General features: G+C 39.7%; 1 long non-coding RNA gene across 1 annotated transcript; it reads right to left on the minus strand.

The window, feature by feature from the left end:
* Positions 1–496: 496 nt before the first annotated feature.
* LOC142448196 (uncharacterized) lies at positions 497–26,045 on the minus strand. Its single transcript, XR_012784509.1, has 4 exons — positions 25,703–26,045; positions 23,636–23,672; positions 13,377–13,504; positions 497–2,489 (listed from the first exon to the last, which is right to left on the minus strand). It is a non-coding gene; the product is annotated as an uncharacterized LOC142448196 (long non-coding RNA).
* Positions 26,046–26,190: the final 145 nt, after the last annotated feature.

The raw sequence follows: 26,190 nt of genomic DNA on the forward strand, positions 1-26,190 counted from the left end.
GGAGAAATTTGCTAGCTTGTCGCAGAAGAAAAGTCAGATGACATCAACTTTTAACACATAAGAAATTATATGTTTACATAAGTTGACACCAAGGATGGTAATTATGTGGCTGGGGAACAGATGTGAAAGTTTCAAAAGGTACAACATACATCTGTATCCTTTACGTTTCAGACAAAGCCCAAATGGATGTACCTTTAAAGTAAATAAATAAATAAATACAAACATACACACAGATTATATATATATATATATATGATATATATATCTACCATTTCCTGGGGGCCTGTTAGACATAGGATATGTCCGAGTCTAGATCACTCAATAAAGAGCAACAAATGATTGTTTTTGAAAGGCTGGCCCTAAAAACCCCCATGGGTTAGGCTCTTCCAAGTCAACAGAGCAAAAGGAGAACCAGGCTGAAAAATGAACCATGTGTTCTTTCCTCCATCTTCCTCATTTCCCATTTCTTAGATACCAATTTTTTAAGCTTTGGGGGCAAATTCAATTTTATAATTTAATAAATGATTCACCTGAAAGGCTGAAAGTTCAACTTTCCTTTAACTTAATATAGGAAACATTCATTTTGTTTTTATAATTAAATTCTTTTTATGACATACCTCTAAGTCGGTTAAGGGAAATATAACCCATCTGTTTTATACTTCAAAGAGAGAAAAAGGGAAACATGAACTATATTGATCATGAACACCCAAAGTAGAGCTTGAGCAAGATCCAGCAGATCAAGCACCAACTAATAGATCCTCTTTAACATAACATGCCCCAGAGTGCCAGATGAATCATCCAGAGTACAGGACACTGACTCCGGCATCTAAAAATGACTGCTCATCATCAATAACCTGGCAACTTCACTTGCTTTCTGCCACAGGAGAAAAAACATGCCAGGAAAGTGTGAAGTGGGCACAGAGTGATTCCAGGTGCCATGAGATCATGCAAAATCTTTATTTGTTCAGCTGCTTTTTAACACAACTAGGAACCTGTCTGAAGTGTATACATAGGTCAGAGTCCTGATCTCTCTGTTTTGCCCCAGATATACCCAATAGTACAGTGTATACTAACTCCAAAGAATACTAGAAACCACTTCAGGATATTAACTATTCCAGCATCTTTCCAACAAAATGTATGCCCCTTTCTGATAAAAGTAGGTACTGCAAATGGCCTTTTAAAAAATGCCTTTGAACATTGCAAGGTAAGTTAAAGTTTAAATAAAATAAAGCAAGATAATTGCTTTTACTTTTTTCATGTAACATCAATAAAAACATGAAAGTTGCTTGATTGATACAAATTTTTCTATCATTAATGTGGGCAACTGCATATAACATAAATCCTTTTACATGATCTATCTTCATAGATAAACATCTAAATAACTTTGTAAATCAATGTTGATGAAAATGAGGTAAACTGCCTGTATACTTGTTTGAGGATTAAGATACTTTATCACAAAAATTCTCTAAATGTTTTCAATATTTTCATTGGCAATAAACCCAAATTTAAGTTCCAAAGAATCCTCCTACAAAGACAAAAATTTAGGGGAAAATCGTTTCTAAAAGTTTTCCCAAGGGATTTTTAGCTCATTAATATAAGGAAAATGTCTGCATAGACCAGATACATTTTTACCCAAAAAATTCCTCCCCAAAATATTTTCCAAATATAGTGTTTATGAGAGTTGCTTCAAGAGAATCCAGAAGCAGTGTTGGCATCAATGTGATATATTTACTGTCACAAATGTCCATGTGCCTCATAATGACACTTAAGTTCTCTTTAGCTATACTGTTGCTATTTTCCTGAAAATTTGTTCGTCTGGTTTCAAATAGAAGATCTAACTTGGGTTACAAGTAAGAATTCACTTGTCAGGTTACAGATCAAAGGTAGAATTATTTAAAAGAAGACAGTTATCTCATAGACACCCCCCACCCCAAATCAGGATTACAACCTGGAACTAGTCATCTAAAACCCTCTGAAGACTCATGATTCTGATCTCTATAAAATCGGTGATCATGGAGTCAATTTCCACTTAGAGTAACCCCATGTGTCTCTGTAGAGCTTCAGTGGTTTTCAGTGACTGATTTTTTTTCCCCACAAGTAGAACATCAGGTTTTTCCAAAATGTCTCTTGGTAAACATGTACTGCCAGCCTTTCAGTCAGCAGCCAACCACACTTGTGACACCAGAGACTACTCTCTCTAGTAAATGTGCCTCATTCTATTCTCTCTGTTGAAGTTCTTTACTTCTCTATGCACATTTCTAGAGAAGTACTCAACCACAGATAGCTCTTGAGTTAGTGATGTTGGTGTTACTAGCAGGCAAACACTTAAATATCTAAATATCAGGTTCAAACTTGTAAGAGACGGAATTTTATTAACTTTCTTGGGTCCATACTCCACCACAATCCAGTAGTACAAAAGAAGGACCAGGCTCTTTGTGGTATGAAGAACCGTGCTCGGAGAAGGGAGAAGAAGCAGGTAATGGACAGCCCTGAGAATGAAAAGAAAAGAGAGAAAACACATCCTCTTCAGTAAACTGTGTCTTCACTTAAAAGTAATCCATGAATGTGCATTACATGTATTAAGGGTTTTTCTTAGAAATTTGAGTGGAATAATTATATTTCATTTCATGAGATAACCAAAACTTCTGGAAAGACCTATCAGTGTATTTAAAATGTATTTGCTATTTTTATATATAGCTATAATCTGTTTTTATATATAGCTAATCGTTATAGCTAAATCTATGCATATCTACCCATGGTAATTTTCTCAGGTTAAACCTTTCTGAGTAGAATTAACATGTTTTCAAAATTCTTAAATCTGTTGGTACAAAGTACTAATAACTTTGATGCAATCAAAATGCTTTGCTAATCACTGGTTACGAGAATGGAAAAGAAAGGAACAAAGAAGAAGGAGCAGTAACTGGAAAATGTGGTTTCCATGATAAAAAGATGATGGAAGTTTACCAGGCCGACAACGTACTCATTGTAAACACCTTTTTTCAACAATGTAACCAGTGACCATAGATAGAATACACAATAATGTAATCAAGTAATGTACAGAAAGAGACAATGAAGAAGCTCAACCTAATCAGTTCGAACAAGACCAGGAGTCAACTGCAGAACAGACCTTCAATTGCTCTTATGAAAATTCAAATTAAAGCTGAAGAACATTACGACAAGTCTCTAAAAGCCAAATACCACTTGAATTCAAGAAGAGATTTGCTACACTAATGACTAAAGACTTGATGAGTTGTGGGATGATATCAAGGATGATATACATGAAGAAAGTAAAAGACTATTAAAATGACAGGGAAGAAAAGAAATACAAAAATGTATATCAGAAAAGACTCAAACTTGCTCTTGAGTGTAGTGTAGCCAAAGGGTATAGAAGAAATGGTGAAATAAGAGTTGAACTTAAGTCCCCAAAGTGCAGCTTGAGAAGACAAAGTAAACTATTATAATTTAAAAGTACAAAAACAGGAAGATAGAAAACCAAAAGAGAAGAGCATGCTAGGCATTGTTATGCTCAAAGAACTAATAAATAAAAATTCAAGGCTCTATTTGAAATATTGAAGGATTCTATGGGTACACCCTTCATTTGGGAATACCTTCCCTTTTTGAAAACTATTGATATAAGAAATGTGTCTACTATGCCTCTGTGTTATGATACAACCCCACTCACAGAGGGGTCACAGAGAAGGGAATGAGTCAACCATGATGCAGTAAATCACTGATGAAACACACAAGATTCCTCTGGGTCCTTGAGGCTTCCTCGCCACCCACTATCCTGACCCAAGTGCTGCCTTTCACTGTAGGCTAGACCAGAGCATGTACACAGGTACAGATAAGTACCCACAAGACATGGAATCCAAGAACAGGAACGGGAATGATACCAGGAGGCTAGCAAGAAGGTAGGAAGAGGAGGGGAGGAAGGGGGAACCAATTGGAATGATCAACACATAACCACACACACCCCTCCCATGAGGAAAAAAAGAAACCATGGGGCAAGGGAGGCAGCAGCCGGTGTAAGATATGAAAATAAAATGTATGGTTTATCAAGGGGTCACGAAGTTAGAAAGTAAGAAGAAGAAAGGGTAAAAAAAAAAGGAGCTGAAAATGTTTTGAGAATGAGGATGGCAACAAATGTACAAATGTGCTTGAGACAATGGATGGATGGATGGATTTTGATAAGAGTTGTACGAGCCCCCAATAAAATGATTTTTTTAATTAAATAAAGAAGAGCTGATACCAAGGGCACAATAGAAAGTAAATGTCTAGAAAAGAATTATGGCAACTTATGCAAAAATATGCTTGATATAATTGATGATACAATTGATTGTTATAAGAGTTATAAGAGCCTACAATAAAATAATCTCTTAATTTTAAAAAAGAAAACATCACATTGAATGAAATAAGTCAGTCACAAAAATACAATTATTACATGATTCCAGATATATAGAATATCTAGAATAGCAAATGTATAAAGATCAAAGTTCACTAATGAACCAGGACAGGTGGGAAAAGAGAAAAGAGAAACTATTGCTTAGCTGGAGACTGTATGGTAGAGTTTTGCAAAACCCATAACTTATTCATTGAAAATACATTTTTTCAGTAACAGTTGCAGTGGTACATCGAAAAGGAATGTCCAGAAATTAAAGCCAGATTCAGAAGAGAACATGTAACACGAGATATCATTGGTGATGTCAGATCTAAGCCGAAAGGAGAGAATACAAGAAAGAGATTTACTACAAACTATGGGTATCTTCCAGAAGAACGGGAATTCTTGAACTCTCTGTTAACTCACATAGAACTTGTACGTGGACCAAGAAATGTTTGTCTCCTTTTAGCATCTATGAGTCTGGTATTCCTGGGAATCTTCATATGTCTTTTTATCAATCTTCCTATGTCAAGGAACTTCTCTGCAAAGGGACCTCATGTCTAAAGGATGCACTCTCTTTCTGTCTCTTTGTCCTTGGTGTTATTATGTCTTACCTCTTTGCTCACTTCTCTCCTCTTTTAATCCCCTTTAAGGTAAAAAGTGATGCACATCAGAACCCAAGTAAAGTCCTCTTGAATTAAATCAGAGGTGTGACCTGATTACACTATTGTATCCCACATTAGTCCCCTGACAATTAACTGATAGAAATAGATCACATCGTGGATGTTGATCCTATCATTACACAAATGACCCATTACATATTACAAAACTGCCAAAGCACAGAATATCATGACCCAGCCAAGTTGACACATATTTCAGTGGGAAAGAGTGTGTGTGACACAATTCCATCTGAAACAATCTATTTATCTTCAAGTCATCACCTTTCAGACATTGCCATGAGCCTTTTTTATTTAGTAAATTAAAATTTTAACTAAAAGGTACACATCATAAGGCACTTGAAAATTTTTGCTGACCAGGGGATAATCAGAAGAGGCATTTTTTGTAACTAGACATCTGTTGAACTAAACTTCCCTTTATGCTACAAAAACCATCCTTTTGGCTCTGGATGACTGTCCACCTTACTTTTTTTTATCATTTTATTGGGGACTCATACAACTCTTATCACAATCCATATTCACGTCAATTGCGTAAAGCACACATACATTCGTTGCCCTCATCATTCTCAAACATTTGCTTTCTGCTTGGGGTCTTGCAATCAGCTTATTTTTCATTTTTCCCCTCCCTCCCTCCCTGCTCTCCTCAATCTCATAAACCCTTGATAATTTATAAATTATTACTTTATCATATCTTACACTGCCCAACGTCTCCCTTCACCCACTTTTCTGTTGTCCATCACCCAGGGAGGAGGTTATATGTAGATTCTTGTCATCGGTCCCTCCTTTCTACCCCCCTTCCCTCCAGCCTCCCGGTATCACCTCTCACCACTGGTCCTGAGGGGTTCATCTGTCCTGGATTCCATGTGTTTCCAGTTCCTATCTGCACCACTGTACATCCTCTGGTCTAACCAGATTTGTAAGGTAGAATTGGGATCATGATAGTGTGGGATGGAGGAGGCGGTTAAGAACAAGAGGAAAGTTGTTTCATTGATGCTACACTGTACCGAGTGACTCATCTCCTCCCTACCATCCCTCTGCAAGGGATGTCCAGTTGTCTGCAGATGAACATTGGATCCACATCTTGCACCGCCCCTCATTCACGGTGATGATTTTTGTTCTTTGGTGCTTGATACCTGGTCCCTTCAACCCCTTGTGATCACACAGGCTGTTGTGCTTCTTCCAAGTGGGCTTTGTTGCTTCTGGGCTAGATGGCCACTTGTTTACCTTCCACCTTACTCTAAAAATAGTATTTCCTCTTGGGGAAGTATCCAGAATCTTAGGTGGCTTGTTATTGACCTCAGTCTAATGCCTCCAATCCTAAACTTCAGTACCTTAAAACAATAACCATATTATTATCTAATGATTCTATGGGTTGACTTGAGTTTTGCTGTATTGTTCTGCTGGTCTTGCTTCTAGAGTCTCAGGAAGTTGCAGTGATGTTGCAGAATCCTGCCAGTAATGAGACTGTGTCTTTCTGCTTCTCCAGGGAATAATAAGAGACTCTCTTTTCCCTGTGGCTGCTTGGGGGTCCTCACAGCATGATAACTGAATTCCAAATAGAGTCCCACTCCTCTTAAAGACTAGGTCTAGTGTTGGTATGACATCATTTCTACACTTTCCTATGATCACAGGGTAACATGGATGACCAGTTTAGATTCAATATGGGAGGGGTTTACCCCAGTATATAAATACCGGTTCATTGAGAGCCACTTTTGGATACCATCAGGATTTCTCCTGATTATTTCATTCCCAGCATAGTAAATCATATAATTTTCTGATTCAAAATGGCCCATACCAGTCCATTTCTGCTCACTAATGCCTAGATGAAATGTATTCCATTTCATTTTTTACAACTTCTAATTTTCCTAGGTTCATACTTCCGTGCCTTCCCACCTGAAAGCCTTGTCTTCTGGAAATGATCTACTTCCTTTCATGGGGTTTTCTGTATATGACAATGTTTCAAACCGATCCATATGGTTTTTAGTGACTAATTCCTCAGAAGTGGGTGGTTTATTCCTTCTTTGGAATCTGTTCTTTGTCTGGTAGCTCTGCTGAAACCTGTTCACTTTGGGTGACCCTGCTGGCATTTGAAATACCAATGACATAGCTTCCAGCCTCACAGCAAACTGGCAAATGGTTTCTCTGCAGATCGTATAAATCTTTTGCGTGCTTACTATTGTTAAATGCCCAAACCAAAAGGTTATAAGACATACAGGTACAAAGTGTTATGCAATTACAGAGGCAAAATGCCTACATTTCTTGGTGAGAAAAAGAACAAGCGTGCAGGAAAGGATATTTCCAAGCTCCATCCTGCATGATGAACTGTCACCCTTGCATCTTGAGCAGGGCACTGAAGTAACACTTACGCAATCACTGAGGCATCAAGGACACAGAATGATTGGGGGATGTGTCATTTAAGAATTACATGTGAAAATAGATGAACTAGCCAGCAATAAGCCTGAAGAGGAAATCTGAAATTTTATATATATTTTTTAAAAAGCAGGTTCTATTCTACTCGTGTTGTGGAATCATATCAGGAGTCAGGTATTTGAATCAGCTTCCTGGGTTCAAATGCCATGTGTGGACACCACGAGGTTGTTTACAAATATATGTGCTCCTATGTCCTCTGTATCCTTTTAAATTAGGTATGGCCACATGATTTGCTAAAGAAATGTAAATAGTTGAGTAAGTAGGTGAATAAGCAGATGCTTCAGGAATCAGATTCATGAGAGGCACTCTCCCTTCCTCAGGAACTGTGGAAATATACTGAGATGAAACTCCTGTGGCTTGATATCAGTCTTCCCCCATCTCTGCTTGCTCCTATGCTTTTAACTTCTTTTGCATCTCAAAAGGATTGAATCAAAATACAGCCTCATCCTGTCTCACATCCTCTCTTCTAGGGAGCATTCTGACTGTACTTGGTCCAAGCCAGATATGTTTGTCCTTCCAGCAGCCCATAGCACTCTCAATATTCTTCACCGACACCATACTCCAAAGGCATCAATTCTGCTGTCTTTCTTGTTGCCCAACTTTCACATGTGTATAAAACTATTGAAGATACCATGGATTGAATCGGGTATGTGCCCTAGTCTTCAAAGACACAAGCCATGGTATTAAGATTTTCAAGAGGTCTTGTGCACCAGATTTTATCAACAATGATTATGTATCCAAGCAAAATGAAATCCTTGAAAAATTCAATTATTTTTGTTTATCACAATGTTGTCTAATGGTCCAATTGTAAGGAATTTTGTTTTCTTTACACTGAGTTGCAATCCACACTGAAGGCTGCAGTCTGATTTTCATCAGCGTATGCTGCACTTCCTATGTTAGGGTTTTCTACAGAAACAAAACCAGGGAACTAATAATTATATAAATAGATAGATACATAGATAACATAAGAAATAAACAATTAATCTAGAAAGCAGTACAAATGACTCAGTGCAACTCACTTCTGTGAGACAGCTAATACACTGGCAGTTCTTCAAGTCTTGAGGGCCACCAGGTACAAGTCAAGGAAGCAGACAGCTGAGTCCTCTGTAGAGCAATTCAGGCTATCTGGCCACAGGCAGCAAACAGCAAGGCAGGTCACCAACAAGTCAGCCAGATGATAGGGTCCAACAGTTCCCAGCTCAAGAGATATATATTCCAGTAGTGTGATGAAGCAGGTATTGATGGAACCTCAAATTACAGCGACACAGTCCATGGGTTAGGTGTCCCACAGGTAGTGTAGCTTGCAAATTGAGGCACAGAACAAGCAAGGCAGTGCACACTGGTCCGATGATCAAAGAGCAAGAGACAAGAAAGGCAAGGCTCGCCAAGCCATTTATCTCTCTTCCCTTCAACTAATCCACATGTGTGCATTGGCCCTGTTGGTACAATAAACCTTAACTATCTCACTTCCTTTTTGCTGGGCAAGTAAGTTGTGCATATCTTAGGTGGTTAATAAGCCTTCCTCCAATCCTGATGTGATGTTGGTTCTTCTGCATATAGTCCAGCTTCTTGGATTATTTGCTCATCAAACAGATTGAATAACTATGGTGAAAGGTTACAATTCTGACACACACCTTTTCTGATTTTAAACCATGCGATGTATTCCTCTGTTCTGATGTGAAGATTGCCTCTTGCTCTATACATAGGTTCTACACAAGCATAACGAAGTATTGTGGAATTCCCATTCTTAGCAGTATTATCCATTACAACCCTATAATCCAAAGTAGAATTATCCCATAGGTTTCCAAGGCTGTAAATCAATACAGAAGCCAACTGCCATATCCCTCTCCAAAATATTGGCGGGTTGGTTAGCATCTGTGCTACAGATGTTTGCTCAAGGTTAGAAACTCTTTCTCTGAGACCTTGTAGGCAATCAATGAACTTGCCCTCCAGAATTTGAGTGTTGGCCATGCCCTCTGAATTCTGGGTGGAGGTCCCTCAGTCCTGGAATTCAGTTATACCAACCAGGTCCACTGGTAAAGTAACTCTCCTCCTTTGGTTTGGGCAGCCCCATTCTCCTAGTCCATCTGAGTGGTGACCCTATCCCTTTGGCTCTGGTAGGCCCTGTTCATCTGCCCTCCTGGGCATGGCAGCCCCACCGGCTTGTCCAACACACCTTAATGGTAAGCCCCACATTCTGAAATTAGCAAAGATCTAACTCTTTGAAACTCAAAAGGCTATGGCTCCAACCATCCATTGGGATCCAATACTATGACCCTACTCTTTGAAATTAAAAAGGCCCTGTTTCTAATGTTCCTTCCAATAGTTCTGCTGCTCCAAGCTGCTCCTGAGACGATCCTTTTATTTTCCTGGAGGATAACAGATGTGGTTCCTTTGGCCTGTTTCTTGCCTGTGGAATGATGAGACAGATAGATTTCTTTCCTTTTATCTCTATCCTCTTTGGTCTGTTTTGATGGGTTTTCTTCTGTCGTGGTTGGTAAAATCCATCAGTCACATGCTTAATTTCTTTCACAAAAGTTTAAGTAGCCATGTCCTTGTGAACATTCTAGGACTTGTGTTCTTAGTTTGTACAACAGAAATTTCCAAATCTTTAAATTTTGTTTTCATTTTGCAGCTCATTTCTAAGTCCATCTGTTTCTTCTGGCATTTTACTATAAGTAACAAGGATAAACCATCCAGCCCCTGTAGTACCTTGCTTAGAAATTTCATCAGCCAGCTATCCGAGTTCATCACTTACAAGTTCTACCTTCCACCAAACATTTGAACACAATCCTGATAAATTCTTTGCCGCTTCCTCAAAAGCATCACTCTTCCTCCATTGTCTAATCACATATCAGTTTCTTTTTTGAAACTTGTAATGTGAATTGGGTGGGACATCAGTTTATTTTAAAGCTTCACCTAACATCCATATTTCTTGCAATATTCTTCTCACTAGCTCTCCTTACTTTCTTCTGAGCCCTCCTCAGAATTGCCATTGATAGCCACAATTTTACGAACAGTCTTTTCAAGGTACTCTTGGTTTTTACTGTTAGGTACCTTAAAGTTTTTGAGACTCTACCCATTCCCCAATTCCAAAATCACTTCTACATTTTGTGCTGAACCCACTATGCTGATTCTAAATTATACAACTTCCAAATCATTCAGATTCATGGCCCAGCCAAGTTGGCACACAACCTTAATCATCCTAGATCCTCAGCAAGCAAAGCATGAATAAGCTGAGTAGGGCCCTTAAAACATCATGGGGTGGAGTGGTCATTTTTAAGCCAATATAGAACATGTCAAGTCTACTAGTTTTCTTCCCCTCCTTTAACTAATTATCCATTTTCCTAGTATATAGTCTTTTCTTGGAATTGAAGAATCTGATTTTAAATATTGACTACTTGCTAGCTCTATGATATTAGACAAACCTTTGAGACTTTGGGAAATATAGTTTCTTGTGTCTAAATTGGTGAAAATGACTCCTATCTTTCAGGCCCCTAAAGAGCCCTGGTGGTGTAGTGGATTACATGTTGGACTGCTAGACACCAGGCCAGCAGTTCAAACATACCAGTCATTCTGTGGGAGAAAGATGGGGTTGTATGCTCTCATACAGATTATTATAGCCTTGGAAATCCAAAGGAGCAGTTCTATTTTGTTCTGTGGGTCAATTACAAATCACTATGAGTCAAAACTAACTTGATAGGAATAAAGTTAAGTTATTTGAATTTTCAGGATCCTTGTAAGCATTGTCTGGCATGATATTGGTACTCAGTTGACTAATGGATTTAGGTATGTCTGCAAAGAGTGAGTATCATTAGGGTAAATTTGGGGATTTCTAGCTAGAAATAATAGCAAACACATTGGTGGTAGGAGGCAGGACAAGACTTCCATGCTGTAAACTGAGTATTCTATGATTTTCGTTTGTTTACAAATAGCTGTGAATGTGGGCCCACTATAAGCTTTTTAATACAGTTAAGCTCTCAAGTAGAAAAGTAGACTCTTTAGATTTTTTTAAGGTGTTGAAAGAGCTGGATATCTCTTGAGGTAACAGGGTAAGTGAGATATGTTATACTAGAAGAAGCCAGAGAGGCTTTTAATGACTATTCCAAAATGATCAAGGAAGTCTTTCACCTATGGATAATTTAAAACTTCACAAAAATTCTCCTTGGTAGCTACATGTGATAGTCTGGGTAGACTAGAGAAACAATTCATAGACACTCATATGTGTATAAGAAAGAGCAATTGAATATTGAGAAAATAGCCCAGCCCAGATCTAGTCCATAAGTCCAATATTAGCCCTTATATCCGATACTAATCTATAATTAGTATCCTCTTCAGACTCAAGAAACACATGCAATAACACTGAATGCAGGAAGATCACAGTCCAATGGGTGGAAAGTTTTGTGGATCCAGTGCTGGTGTAAGCATCTTAGCACTGGCAATGGGTCTCCACGTGGCTCCTCCAGCTCCAGGGCTCTAGCATAGCTCCATGTGCCTTGTCATCAGAAATATGAAGCAGAGAGTGTGTGAGTCTGGCCTAGAGTCTCCAAATGAGGTCATCAAGCTGTGACCTGATTGACAGGCTAAACTCCACCCCTTCACTCTTAATAGTCTCAAACTGACACCAGATTACATAACTACCATAGACTACCCTGTGTCAACTTGACACTTAAAAAAACCATTTTATTGAGGATTCTTACAGCTCTTATAACAATCTATACATCAATTGCAACAGCACATTTGTACACTTGTTGACATCAATATTTTCTGGACATTTACTTTCTACTGAGCCCTTGGTGTCAGCTCTTCTTTTTCACCCCCTCACCTTGACTCCCCACCCTCAAAGCCCCTTAATATATCATAAATTATTATTATTTTCATATCTTACACTGACCACTGTCTCCCTTCCCCCACAATTTCTGTTGTGCGTCCCCCAGGGGTGGGAGTGGGGTGCTGTTATGTGTCGATGATGGGAATCTGTTCCCCCTTCCTCCCCTCTTTGCCTTCCCCCTACCCTTCTGGTATCGCAACTCCTATTCCTGCTCCTGGATTCTGTTTGTCATGAGCTCTTATGTCTTATCTGTATCTGTACTTATCTTATGTCTTATCTGTACCTGTACTTGTGTCTTATCTGTACCTTATGTCTTATCTGTACCTCTAGTCTAGCCCGCAGTGAAAGGCAGGACTGAGGCCATGATAGTCGGAGCTAAGGAAGCCTCGAGGAACCAGAGGAATATTGTGTGCTTTACCATACCCTGATTGACTGATCCCTTCCCTGTGACTTCTCTGTGATGGGACATCCCATTGTCTACAGATGGGCTTCGGGTCTCTGTTCCAACCACACTGGTTCTCAACAATATGGTTTTTGTTTTTTTGTTTGTTTGGTTTGGATCTTCTAGTGCCTGTTACTCAGTTCTGATGATTGGGATCACCTCATGATATCACAGGCTGCTGTGCTTCTTCCATATGGGCTTGTTGCTTCTCTGCTAGGTGGCTGCTTATTTAATTTCAAGTCTTTAAGATCTCATTTGATAGCCAGGTGCCATCACTTTCTTCACATTTGCTTATGCACCCATTCTGTCTTCAGAAAATGTGCTGGGAGGGTGAACATCTCAGAATGCCAGGTTATTAGAACAAAGTGTTCTCACTCAACTTGACACCTTCACACTACTCTTTAGCCATATATAATTTTCCAATAAATAATCATAAAATCACATCTATATCTAATAGGATAAAACTAAAATGCATACAATTAAAAATGTGCCAATCTCACTTAAACATAACATTTTATAAGTGAACAAATGTATTCTATACTTATGTGAACACCTACAGGATAGTTCTATGAACATATTCCTCCAGCTATGAAAGTTGTTAAGCCAGTCAATTCATACCTTTGTCCACCCAATTTTGGGTATCCAATTTTTGTACTGTCCACTTACATCAACCCAGTGTCTGAGAAGACAATCATATTCTTTGATGTGACGAATCCTCATTCCTTGGAACCTTGTGAAGTCCCCATCTATAAGCAAAGTCGAATCAGGACAGTCATCCATAAAGTCAGCAGCAATATGCACCAGTTCACAGGCTCAAAAATCATCTATTCAGCTGATCGGGTTCTGGTTCACTCAATGTAGGCTGCCTCACTTAGCTTCACCAGGGTGCCCATTGTTTGTCTCGCTAAGACCATGGACACTGTCACAAATTCTCTACACTGGGCTGGGATGTTTTATCAATATTCAATTGTTCTTGTATATAAAGCTCTTTCTTTTTAAAAAAATCATTTTATTAGGGGCTCATACAACTCTTATCACAATCCATCCATCAATTGTGTAAAGCACATTTGTGCATTCATGGTCCTCATCATTCTCAAAACATTTGCTCTTCTATCAAGCTCTTTCTTATACACATATTTCTTTGAATTTGTTTCTCTAGTCTACCCAGACTAACACACTACAGAAATGCTTAACTGGCCAACTCTCCGTGAAACCCCTAGGCCATCTTTGAGTAATCCAGGCAGCTCTTGTTTCCACAGATTTTCCTCCAGCAAACATTAGCTCAAGAATTACTTTGCTTGACTAACCCAAGAATGTGATACAAATCTATTCATGTCCCTTTCCTCAGTTAAAAACCCTCTTTTAATAATGAAAAAAAAGTATGAAGATGGGTATGCCTAGGGTCAAACATTAAAGCATTGTGGAGATCAGTCGCAGGGAGTGGGGAGGGTTGGAACAAAGCACCAGTATGACCATCAAGAGAAAGTATGCGAAGTTTTCTATAGTGTGCCAGTTATTAATTTATTGCCTGCAACTCCAAATCCAGGGATAACTTCAAATTTTGGTTCATTGGTATACTTGTAATTCTCCCTTTCATGTGGGAGAAACCCATTGACATCAAGATGATTCCGATTCAATGAGACCCATTTATAGGGTTTGCAAGATAATAAATCTTTACAGGAACAAACAGCCTCACCTTCCTCCTGAAAAGCAGCGAGTAGTTTTGAGCAGCTAATCTTGGGCCTAGCAGTCCAACACTTATATCACAGTGCCTCCAGTTCTCAGTTTAATCCCCAACCACTACACCTTATCTGTACCACTAATTTGTCATTGGAGTCTTGGATATTACTATGGTGCTGAATAGTTTTCAACAAAGCTTCCTGAGAGAAAAATCAGCCTATGAACACTCTTTGGATTACAATAGTCCTCCAATCTATGCAAGTGTTTCATAAGTTGGGGATCAACTCTATGGCAGGTAAGTTCCAAATTATCAATTCTTGCCTGCTCTATAAAAATTCATCTGAAGAGTGGGGGTGGGGAGGGAGGGGAAAAAACAAGCTGATACCAAGGGCTCAATAGAAATGTCTAAAAAATAATGATGGTAACATATATACAAATATGCTTGATAAAATTGATGTATGGATGATTATAAGAGCTGTAAGAGTCCCCAATTAAATTATCTTTTAATTAAAAAAATTCATCTGGGCCCTTTCAACAGTTTTTCTTTGCTAATACCTGCTGACTCTTAGTGACATTGTAAGACAGGTTAGAAATGCCCCCAGTGGGTTTCCAGGGCTATAATCTTTACAGAAGCCTACTACCATCTATTTATCCATGGAGTGACTCTTGGGTAGGAACCACCAACCACTACACCAAGACATGTCAGTGGAAAGGACTCTACAGAAAAAGGATAGTTCTTCTCTAGTTCTAGTATGACGTGCTTGTCAGATTCCAGAAAAGCACGTCTTTTCTCCACTGTTTCAGTGATATATATATATCACAGAGAGAGAGAGAGAGAGAGAGAGAGAGAGAGAGAGAGAGAGAGAGACCGATTGCTAGGGCTTTGAAGGATGCAGTTTTAGCATGGGTCTATAATCTAGTCCAAATAGATGTTTCTAGAACTCTTTCCTTGACCCCTGGTGTGTATACTCCAGGGCATTCTGAGGCTGGTCACCTATTTGAACAGCACAAAAACCCCACCTCATTTAGTGGTCTGGGACCTTCCAGACCAAGGCACACCCAGAAATATCCTGGATTCCTACAGAGTACTTTCCCAACTTGTGGTTCCAGCAGTACAGGGAGCCCAGCTTCCACTTTACTTCCCCACGGATCCATCTCATTCTGCTTCCTCAGCAATGGTAGGACAATTCTGATCTGAGTCGCTGAGCAAACTTCTCAGCCATTCAATGGGTTGCAAGCATACCTTCCTCGATAAAATCTAAACTTCCTTTCAACTTTGTTCTTCCTTGGTTATCTCCCTTCAGTCCTAGGGTATCCATTTGAGTAATTTTCTATTTTTTACGTTTAGTCTTTTATCATAACTTGATAATTCTTCATGGTAAGTTTCCCCTATTTAAATCTCTGCATGGTTTGTGTCTCTGGATTCGACCAGGACCAATCCATTAGCACACTGGGTAGTATTATGTGGCTGCTGCAATGATATAGATGCATTCATGGACACAGAACTATGTCTTTGATGTAGTGTGTGATAAAATCAGATGTGTAAAATTATATGTGTATAAATAAAAAGAGAGGACTGAAAGTGGATATAGAAATTGCTGACAGGGGTCACTTATAGGTGGCAGGAATTTAGATGCGTGTTATTGTCTTTGTTGTTGTTAGGTGCCATAGACTTGGCTTTGACCCATAGCAACATTATGCACAACAGAATGGAGCACTCCCCAGTCCTGCACCCTGCTCACAATTGTTCCTATGCTTGAGGGTCTTTCTCTTTTTCACTGACCCTCTATACTGCATCAAACATGGTGTTCTTCTTCAGGGACCAATCTCACTGAACATGTCCAAAGGATGTCAGATGAAGTCTTGCAATCTTTGCATCTAAGGAGCACTCTGGCCGTACTTCTTCCAAGAGAGATATTTGTCCTTTTAGTGGCCCATGGTACTCTCAATAGTCTTCTCTGACCACAATTCAAAGGGCTCAATTCTTCTTTGGTCTTCCCTATTCAATGTCCAACTTTCACATGCATTTGAAAATACCATGGCTTGGGTCAGGTGCACATTAGTCTCAAAGTAAGATCCTTGCTTTTTAATAAAGAGGGTTTTTTGCAGAATTTTTACCTAATGCATCTTTTGACCTCTTGACTGCTGCTTTCATGAGCACTGATTGTGGATCCAAGCAAGACAAAATTCTTGGCAACTGTGGTAGTTACATAGTCTGGTGGCAATTTGGGACTTCAGATGATTACGAGTGAAGGAGTGGAGTCTAGTCTGTCAATCAGATCATAGCCAATGAGGCCTCTGTGTGGTCATGGACTTTTCCTGAGAATTCCTGGAAATTCTAATTTTTCCTCCTTGGAGGTGGGAAATACTCTCTCTCTACTCACTCCCTGTAAGACACTCTACTGACAAGACACATGGTGCTACACCATGGGAGATGGAGAAGCCACATGGACCTATCCTGATACAACCAGACCTCTGGAGCCAGAGAAGCCACGTAGAGACCCCTCCCAGCACTGAGATGCTTACGCCACCACTGGATGCAGAAGACTTCCAACCCACTGGCCTGTGATCTTGCATTTGGCGTTAATGTCTGTGTTTCATGAAGAGTACTTTATAGATTAGTATTGAACATATGGGCTAATATTGGACTTCTGGGCTTGATCTGGATTGGGCGGAATGTTTTCTCAATATTCAATTGCTCTTGTATATAAATCTCTTTCTTATTCACATGAGTTTCTATAATTTGTTTCTCTAGTCTACCTGGAAAAACACAGCAACGTAAACTTTTCCTCTCTCATGCTGTTATCCATTGGTCCAGTTATGACAACTTTGGTCTGCTTTACATTGAGCTGCGATCCACACTGAAGGCTGCAGTCCTTGATCTCCATCAGCAAGTGCTTCAAGCCCTCCTTGCTTACAGCAAACAAGATGTTGTCATCTGCATGTCATAAATTGTTAAAAAGCCCTCCTCGAATCCTGATGCCATATTTTTCTTTATACAAGCCAAGCAGCTGCTCTGAGTTTTTGCTCAGCATTCAGACTGAGTAAGTAAGGTGAGAGGATACAACCCTGTTGCACACCTTTCCTGATCCTAAACCATGCAGTATTCCCTTGTTCCATGCACATAACTGCCTCTCGATCCATGTACAAATTCTCTATCAAATGTTCTTTGCATTTTTAATAATTTTAATCTTTTTATTAAGTATGTAAAAATGCTCCGAAGGCAATAAAGTTAATTCTTCTCAATACTTAAAATACTCCACATGATAACAATCCCTCAATTTAAAGGATAAAGTCTCCTCCTCACCCCCCCCCTCCTTTTTTTGGTCATTCTACACACAAATTCTGTCATTTCATTAGTCCAAATTTATTGATTTCTTACTTATGGGCCTTCTTGCATATAATAATCCCTTTGTTGATGTTGGCTCTTCTCCAATTCAAGGCAAAGCATGCATGATGAAATCGAATTATTGTGCTGACTAGGGGGAGTAAGTAGCTAAATCTTTCTTCCTTGTCCAAGTGTTTCTCTAAGCTTCACTGAAACCCATTCAGCATTACGCAAGCTTCCATCGACAGCCAAGCAGTCACTAAACTTCAGATAAGTTGGCTGGGACTCAATTTAGGTCTCTTGCATGGAATGTAAGAAGTCTGTGTTTGAACCCTGATGCCCTCTGCTGTAATTCTCCCTGGAATAGCTTAATCATTCACAAGAGGCCTAGTCTAACATCTCCTCCTATACTGGTATTGCCCAACTTGTGGCCCTTAAATTTTGTGGCTGAAGGAACACAGAGAACTGAACAGTGAAACAGTGTGGTCTGTACGAGCTGTGAGATAAAGCTAAACTACTTCAACCATAAATGAGAACCAGGCTTCCGTCAGATAATACTGATAGTTCACTGTTGTCCTCAATGCTGGCTTTGTACTTTTCTTTTATCTCCATGCTTCTCAAATATCAATGTATACAGGCATCTCCTAGGAATTATGTAGTCAAGATTCTGATTCTGAAGTTCTAGGTAACACCTAGAGCCTGCATATCAAACATGCTCCCAGGAGATAGGGATGATACTAGTCCTCACACCATGCTTAGAGTCATGAGGTTTTTACTTATTCTGGAAGACTTCGGAAATGTCATGAAGAACAATCCTCTATCAGCATTTCAGTCAATCCAACCTCAGCATAGACATAATAGAGCTTTAACTCTGCAAACCAACTTAACATTTATACCCACTAGATCTTTGGTAAACAACCCCTCACAAAATGTACCCGTGATATAATTATAAGCCCACACACACTTTCCCTATAGGGATATTCTGAGAACAAGTCCTTTTTGTATACAATCAAGGCTGCCTCCTTGCTTGCATTGCTTTTCAAGGAACACACTTTGTATTTTTCTCCACTACATGTTCCAACTCTCCTTCATTCTTAGTGAGGTACCATAATGTTAAAAATGCCTGCTTTCATAATTCAACTCCATCACATACTGAAGCACTCATTTCACTGTGAAATGGGAACAAGGTATCTACTGCATATAGTTGGTGTGTTAACACATGCAAAAATATTTGCTGGCAGCATAATTATACAAACAAGAAATTAGCTCATCCAAACAAGTATTTCTTATTCTTAAATATTAGTTTTGAAGATGAGGACAGAAAGACGGGATGGAAAGGATCCAGAAATAAATTAGATAAAATTTCTAGCCTTAGGGAAGAAAAATAAGGAGAATTATAATGCAGGGCACTGCAGTCAAATGCTGTAAGAAATGCCAACAATATATTTATGCTAATCATTATCTGCAGAGCGTTCTGTTTGTTACCAATCCAGCATCTCTTACTCTGTATGGCACTAAAGCCAGTTGTAGAGTCAATTCTGATTTATGACAACTCTCTGTATTTCAGAGTGGAATTATTCTCCATAGGGTTTTTAGTAACTAACTTTTTTAAGTGGTTCACCATGCCTTTCTTCTGAGGTGCCTCTGGGTAGTATCGAACCTCTAATTTTCAGTTAACTGTCAATTTCATTAGCAGTTTGCATCAGCCCAGGAGTTCTCACTGGTCCTAGGAACCGTATTTTGTTTGGGGAGCCAACCCTTCCCTGCACTCTGTCTTAGGGGGTTCTGGAAGGCAGGCTCATCAGAATCCAGCTTGGGCTGGTGACCTGTGCTGATTGGTCAGAGAATTAAACATCACTTGCTACAACTAACTCAAAAGTGCCCATGTGAACCAATGGTGTATTTCTTGGTCTCCTGTGCACATGTCCAAAGTAACTTACTCCAAATGGTGTTTCTATTACTCAACTATTTACATGATCCAGAATAAAGATGGAATGAATAACTTCTAAATGCCAAGTTATTTTACTCAACCTTGATGACTACTGCAAACAGAGATCAAGATTTAATAGTAGCAACTTTCAGAGATTGAGAGAGGAAAAAAAACCTGACAAAAGTGTCTGAAGGATACGAAGCACTATGATTTAGTAACACCTTGTTTTAAGGATCAGAAAAGAAAGCTGATGAGAACCTGAAAGATCGTTGGAATATTGTCAGAGTGGGAAGTATATTTATTACTGCCTGATTTAAATGTACTCTGTATCTGTTCATAATGGACTGATCGCTGTATGGTCTGCTTGCTAAATGGTCTCCTGTACCACCCTTACTGCTCACTGATGGTTTATGTTTCTACAAAAACTGAACTTGTAAACTACCTATTTGCTTTACTCATTTGCTACAGGAAAGTGAATTTGAATTTACTTATTAGCCATGTAAAAGCTAAACCAGGAACTATAATGTCATTGTTCTTATCATCATTGGCTCAATTAGTATAAAAGATAATTTAGATCCTCTTGGACTTAGATTGGCATTATATTGACATTCTGCATATATTATGCAAGTAAAAATATTGGTAAGAGTGTCTTCTTAAAAAAAGGGGAAAAAATCCCTAATTTATTTAATTTTATTCTCCCACCAATCTTATGAGGAAACCAGGACAGATTATATTCATCCTGATTTCATGGAGGAGATGCAGCAAACAAAGAAACAGCAAACCCTCCCTCGGATTAAACATTGGTCTGAATAGGTATGAAAGGAGGAAAAGTTCAACTGAAGTGGACTTGGGTCCTTTAGTGACAAATAAGCTCCTTTTTTAAATGGAAAGAATAGCACTACTACAGTGGCAAAATATAGTCCCTGGATAGGAGCTCTTTGGTGATACAGAAAACTTTATCTTTCTAGCCTAAACTGGCCCCTCCTCCCTGGCCACAACCCAAGCGTTGCTCTATACAACACAAGTAATTGAAAGTAATAAAGCTGCATGCTTTTTGAAGTCCCACACTGATCTGTCTGTGAATTTAAAGTCAATCTGGAAGATTTTAATGTTTTATTTTATTTTTCCCAATGGAACTCCTACATTAAACAAACTTAAGCTAATTTACATTGTGCATGCAGTTAAGGTTAACTATATTTCCACTACTAATAATAAATAACTAAAATAGACAGTGCTAGTATTCAGTACCCATACCCTATTGTTCTTTTGTTACTATAATTACTAAAGATGGCTTTCATATATCAGAAACAGCAACATGACTGCATTAAATACAACATTGCAAATAACGCATGTTAATAAAGGTAGAGCTTTATTTTAGGAGTGAATTCAAGGGTGCAATCTGCCAGTAGTAAGTGGTCACTTAAAAAGGAAAGTGTTAAATAAGTTACCATCAGTAAATACTATCATAATCAACAGCACTACAAGAAACCCATGGGCACTAATCCAAGCTAGAGACTGTTCATCTATTTATACAACAAATAGATACAAACTATACTATCATATAGTGGTCTATGAATCAGAATTAAATCAATGGTAGTGAGTTTGGTTTGGTTTTTAAAAAGTGTTCTAAAGATGTCACTTTGACAACTAAAGGGTAGGTGACCCATGCCAGGGTATTTTCAATCCTTCCACATGCACTCAAAAGCTGGACAATGAATAAGGAAGACAAAAAAGAATTAATGGCTTTGAATTATGTTATTGGCAAAGAATATTAAAAGCGATAAAATAAATTGTCTTGGAAGGAGTACAATCAGAATGTCCCTTAGATTCAAAGATGATGAAACAACCTTTCAAGTATTTTCGGACATGTCATCAGGAAGGGCCAGTCATGCTTGGTAGAGAGACAGCAAAAACAAGATGGATTGCCACTGGCTGCATCAATGGGCTCAAGCATAACAACACTTGTGAGGATGGCACAGGACAAAACGATGTTTTGTTCTGTAGTACATCAGGGCTCTGAATCCAAAAACGATGTTTTGTTCTGTAGTACATCAGGTCACTGAATCCAAACTGACTGCACCATGACAACAAAGGTGCCTGAGATAGTCTTGGGTGGCACAAAGGTACTAACCTAGAGAATCATGGTTTGAACTCACACAGTGGCACCGTGCAAGGAATCTGCTTTCATAATGACGACAGCCAAGAAACCCCAGTGAAGCAGTTCTACTCTGACCCACATGGATGACCTTGTGTCTGAATCTACTTGAGGTGAACTACTTAACCCTGCTACAACTAGAACTGGTTCACTAGCAACTGTCTTAGGCAGTTGTGATTTAGAAATTAGAATGACGAGTCTAATTTAAAACTTAAGATCTTGCTGTGGTTAACCATGATGGAAGAAAGTAGTAGGAAAGCAGGGAAATGGGTTGTCTCCAGATCTTCAGCATGAAGAAAACAAGCCTTGTCCAAGGTAATGATGGTTCCTTGTTGATGTATCTTAAAGATGCCAAAGACAACCAGCAGTTCCAGAACTTGGTATTTGTTTAAAATACAGATCCTTGGACTCCATCCCAGAGCTACTGAACAGGAAACACTGAAGGGGGTTGGAGAGACACAATCTCTGTTTTACTAAATATCCAGGTGATTCTGATGCATGAAGAATATTTTGAAATTTGATTCACTGCACAATAATGAGGATTCTTTATGGGTCTACTTGATCATGATTCAAAATGATGATGATGGTCATGATGCTGATGATAAAAAAAACTCGCTAGCATTTAGTCACAGTGATCCACTGTTTGTTACTATAACTGTTTATGGGAGTAGAAAGCCCGGTCTTTCTCCCATGAAGCTGCTAGTGGTTTCAAACTGCCAACCATGTGGATCAAAATCCAACATGTGATGATAACAATAAACATGACAAACACTAATCTGCTTCTGTGTCTGTGGATTTGCCTATTCTGAACAGTTCCTATAAATGGAATCCCATAATATGTAGTATGTGTATCTAGTTTTCCTCCACTCAGCAAGTTTTAAGGGTTCATGCATGTTATATCACGTATCAGTACATCTTTAATCTTTATCGCCAAATAGTGTTCTTCCATAAATATACAGCATCTTGTTTGTCCATTCATCTGCTGATAGACATTTGAGTTGTTCCTATATCTTGATAACTGTGAATAGTGATGCTTTGAATATTTTTATATCGGTTTTTGTTTAAACACTTGTTTTTAATTATTTGAAGAAAATACCTATTTTGTGCCGACTTAAAAAAACAGACAACCTTGAAGATATTTTAAGATGTCTTATAATCAGAACATTCAACAAATATTTTTGAGAGCCTACTGTAGCAACTTAGAATGCAAAGCAGTGGGAATACAAATTGCAATGTAACAAGCATGATCCTGTATTAGGCCTGTTTGACTAGAGGAACAAATCCAGTGACAATCATGTGTGTGTAAGAAAGCTTTGTATCAAGAAGTAGCTACATATTATGAAAACATCCCAGCTCAGTCCAACTCAAGTCCATAGGTCGGATACCAGTTCATAAAGCCCTCCTCAGACTGATGGAGTCAAATGCAATGAAATACGATAAAATAAAATTCTGATATGATAAAATACTATAAAATTCTGATGCAGAATGCAGGAAGATGACAGGCCAGTGGGTGCAGAGTTGTGTGGATCTCATGGTGGACGCTACATCTTCAGGGGTCTGGCAAGTCTCAGAGTGGCTTGCCAGCAGGAAGGTGAAGGCAGAGAGACAGTGGGAGGTTCCCAGGTCCATCCTTATGAAAAGGCCACACCCACAAGGAGGTATGATCTGGCTGTGACTCGACTGACAAGCTGGACTCAACTTACACCTTTATATATTGATTGACATGAAACCATGTAACTACCACAGATGACATAAAATTTAGTTTAAGTGAGGAAAACACAGACCTGGTAGCAGTTAGTTTAAGGGTTCCTTTTCTGTTTGCTGTGAAAAGAAAGCAAAAGCTGGTAATGAAGTATTCAAGGAAGGTCCTCTATCAGGATGCTTTTAGATGTAAGAAACAAACCAAGGGCTGCTAACTGCAGAGTCAGCCATTCAAGCCCAACAGCCTTGCCTTGGGAGAAGGACGAGGCTTTCTGCTCTCAAAAGAATTATAATTTCATAAACTCTATGTAGAGTCTGCTGTGAGTCCGAAACGACTAAATGGAGGTGGGTTTAGTTTGGATTTAAGAGTAGCTTCTGCAGTAATTGCATTTATCATCTTACCTAGTAAATCTAAAGGAAGGAGGTTCTAGTGAGTCCCTGGGTGGTTCAAAGGTTAACTTGTCTGACTGCTAACCAAAAGGTTAGAGATTCAAGTCCATTCAGAGGCACCTTGAAAGAAAGGCCTAGTGATCTACTTAGGGGGAAAAAATCAGCCATTAAAAACATCATGGGACATCAGGGTTTTATACTCTGACATATATTATAGTTGACTTAACAACTGGTCTTAGGGAGGTTCCCTGGTTGTTAGTAGCTCCACAACATTTCTTTCCTACTCTGCCAACCTCAGGGTACCAGTTATTTCCTTTATGTCTCATAAAGGACAGCAACTCCAGGTATTATGTCTTCCTCCCAGAACAAGGTTCAAATAACAGAATCTAGTCCCTTTTTAGAGCAAGAAAAAAAATCTCCTAGAAATCTTAACATTCTACTTCTCAGGACTGCTCTACTACATTCACATAATAATCCTGGCAAGGGACTAGAAGTACAACATGTGATTTAAGAATAATCAAGTTTGGGGATAGAAAGGGGCCCAACTTGCCCTAACCTGGACAATACTTGTTCTAGAAAAATGTGGGAAGAGGAATGGCTGCAGCCACGCGTGTCTCCATAGGTGCCCTGACAAGGTTTCCATCCAAGTGTTCTTCTCTCAAAATCAAAAGTCAAATCTCACTGTGTCCAAGACTAAACTTATGATTCTCACTGCAGTGGTCTCTTCCCCTGCTGTGTTTCTTTACTAACAGTCCCACCAATCCAGCTGTCCAGGCCAGAAAAATAGGTGTCACTGTAACCCTCCACCTCTGAACGGCACCAAATTGTATCGGTTCCCTTAAAAAACAAAAAAACACACACTGATCAAACACACAACTTTCCTCTAGTTCTTTAATTCTTCCTTCTCCCACTATCATGACCTCAATTCTACCTTACAAACCGGATTAGACCAGAACATGCTCACTGCTATGGATAAGAGCCCACAACACAAGGACTCCAGGAGAGATAAAGCCCTCAGGGCCAACAAAGAGAATAGAGATACCAGGAGGATTTGGGAAGGTGGGGGCAGAAAGGGGGAATCAATCACAAGGATCAACATATAACCCCCTCCCCCAGAGGGACGAACAACAGAAAAGTGGGTAACCGGCGACAGAGGACAATGTAAGATATGAAAATAATAATCTATAACTTATCAAGGGTTCATGAGGGCGGGCAGATAGGGGAGGGAGGGGGGAAATGAGAAGCTAATATCAAGGACTCAAGTAGAAAGAAAAAGTTTTGAAAATGATGATGGCAGCATGTGTACAAATGTGCTTGACACAATGGGTTAATGTACGGATTGTGATAAGAGCTGTAAGGGCCCCCAATAAAAGTATTTAACAAAAAACAAAATAAAACAAAACCTCGTGCATCTATTCTCGCTCTCCACTATTGCCACCACACAAACACTAATCACAATGGTCAAGCTTCTTCGCTTAGTTTCCCTGCACCTACCCTAAGCTATCCCTTTGCATGCCAATTAAGTTACCATTTCAAATACAAGCACTACTCCCAGCCACTCCCGGGGGGAAAAGACAAGCTTTCTATGCCCGGAAACCTCACAGGAGTAGTTCTGTCCTGTCCCGTCCCGTGAGATGGTAGTGAGATGCTGCAAACTTACTTTCTGCTGTTGCTGGAATAAAGGCCGAAATACGGCCCCTACTGACCCGCCCTTCTCTAACTCCAACGCCGGGAGGCTGAATGTGCTTGCTCCATTTCACCCCGAGATTTTTGCTCCTCGCCGTCTCTTCGACTTGCCCAGACTTGCTCGCTACCAGGCACCTTCAGAATCCCGCCCTTTCTCTCCGGGGCACAGGATATGTCCGTGAAGTGGAAGCGCCCTGAAGACGAGGACGACAGTTTCCTACCACTTAATGCTCTACGAACAGTCGCCGGACGGCTACAGGCACGCACGCCTTTTGAAGAAGACTGGCCGATAGTGAATGCGAGGCCACCTCCAGAGAAGACCGCTAGCGCAGCCACTAACCGCGTCCCGAAGCTGCCCGGACCACCAACGCCCGCTTCTCTCCTCAGGAGCCCCGCCCTTTGGCCCCTCCTGGCGGAGGAGGAGCATAGAGGGATCGTGACGCGGCAACAGTTGGTCAGTGATTGGACGTTCAGGGGAGTGGCTAGAAAGAGGGCGTGTCCGAGCGTGCTGATTGGCTCTCGGGCGACGGCGAGGCGGGCCGCGTCGGCGCCGCGGGGCGGG

Source organism: Tenrec ecaudatus, chromosome 5, assembly GCF_050624435.1.
Source record: "Tenrec ecaudatus isolate mTenEca1 chromosome 5, mTenEca1.hap1, whole genome shotgun sequence".
NCBI classification, from domain to species: domain Eukaryota; kingdom Metazoa; phylum Chordata; class Mammalia; order Afrosoricida; family Tenrecidae; genus Tenrec; species Tenrec ecaudatus.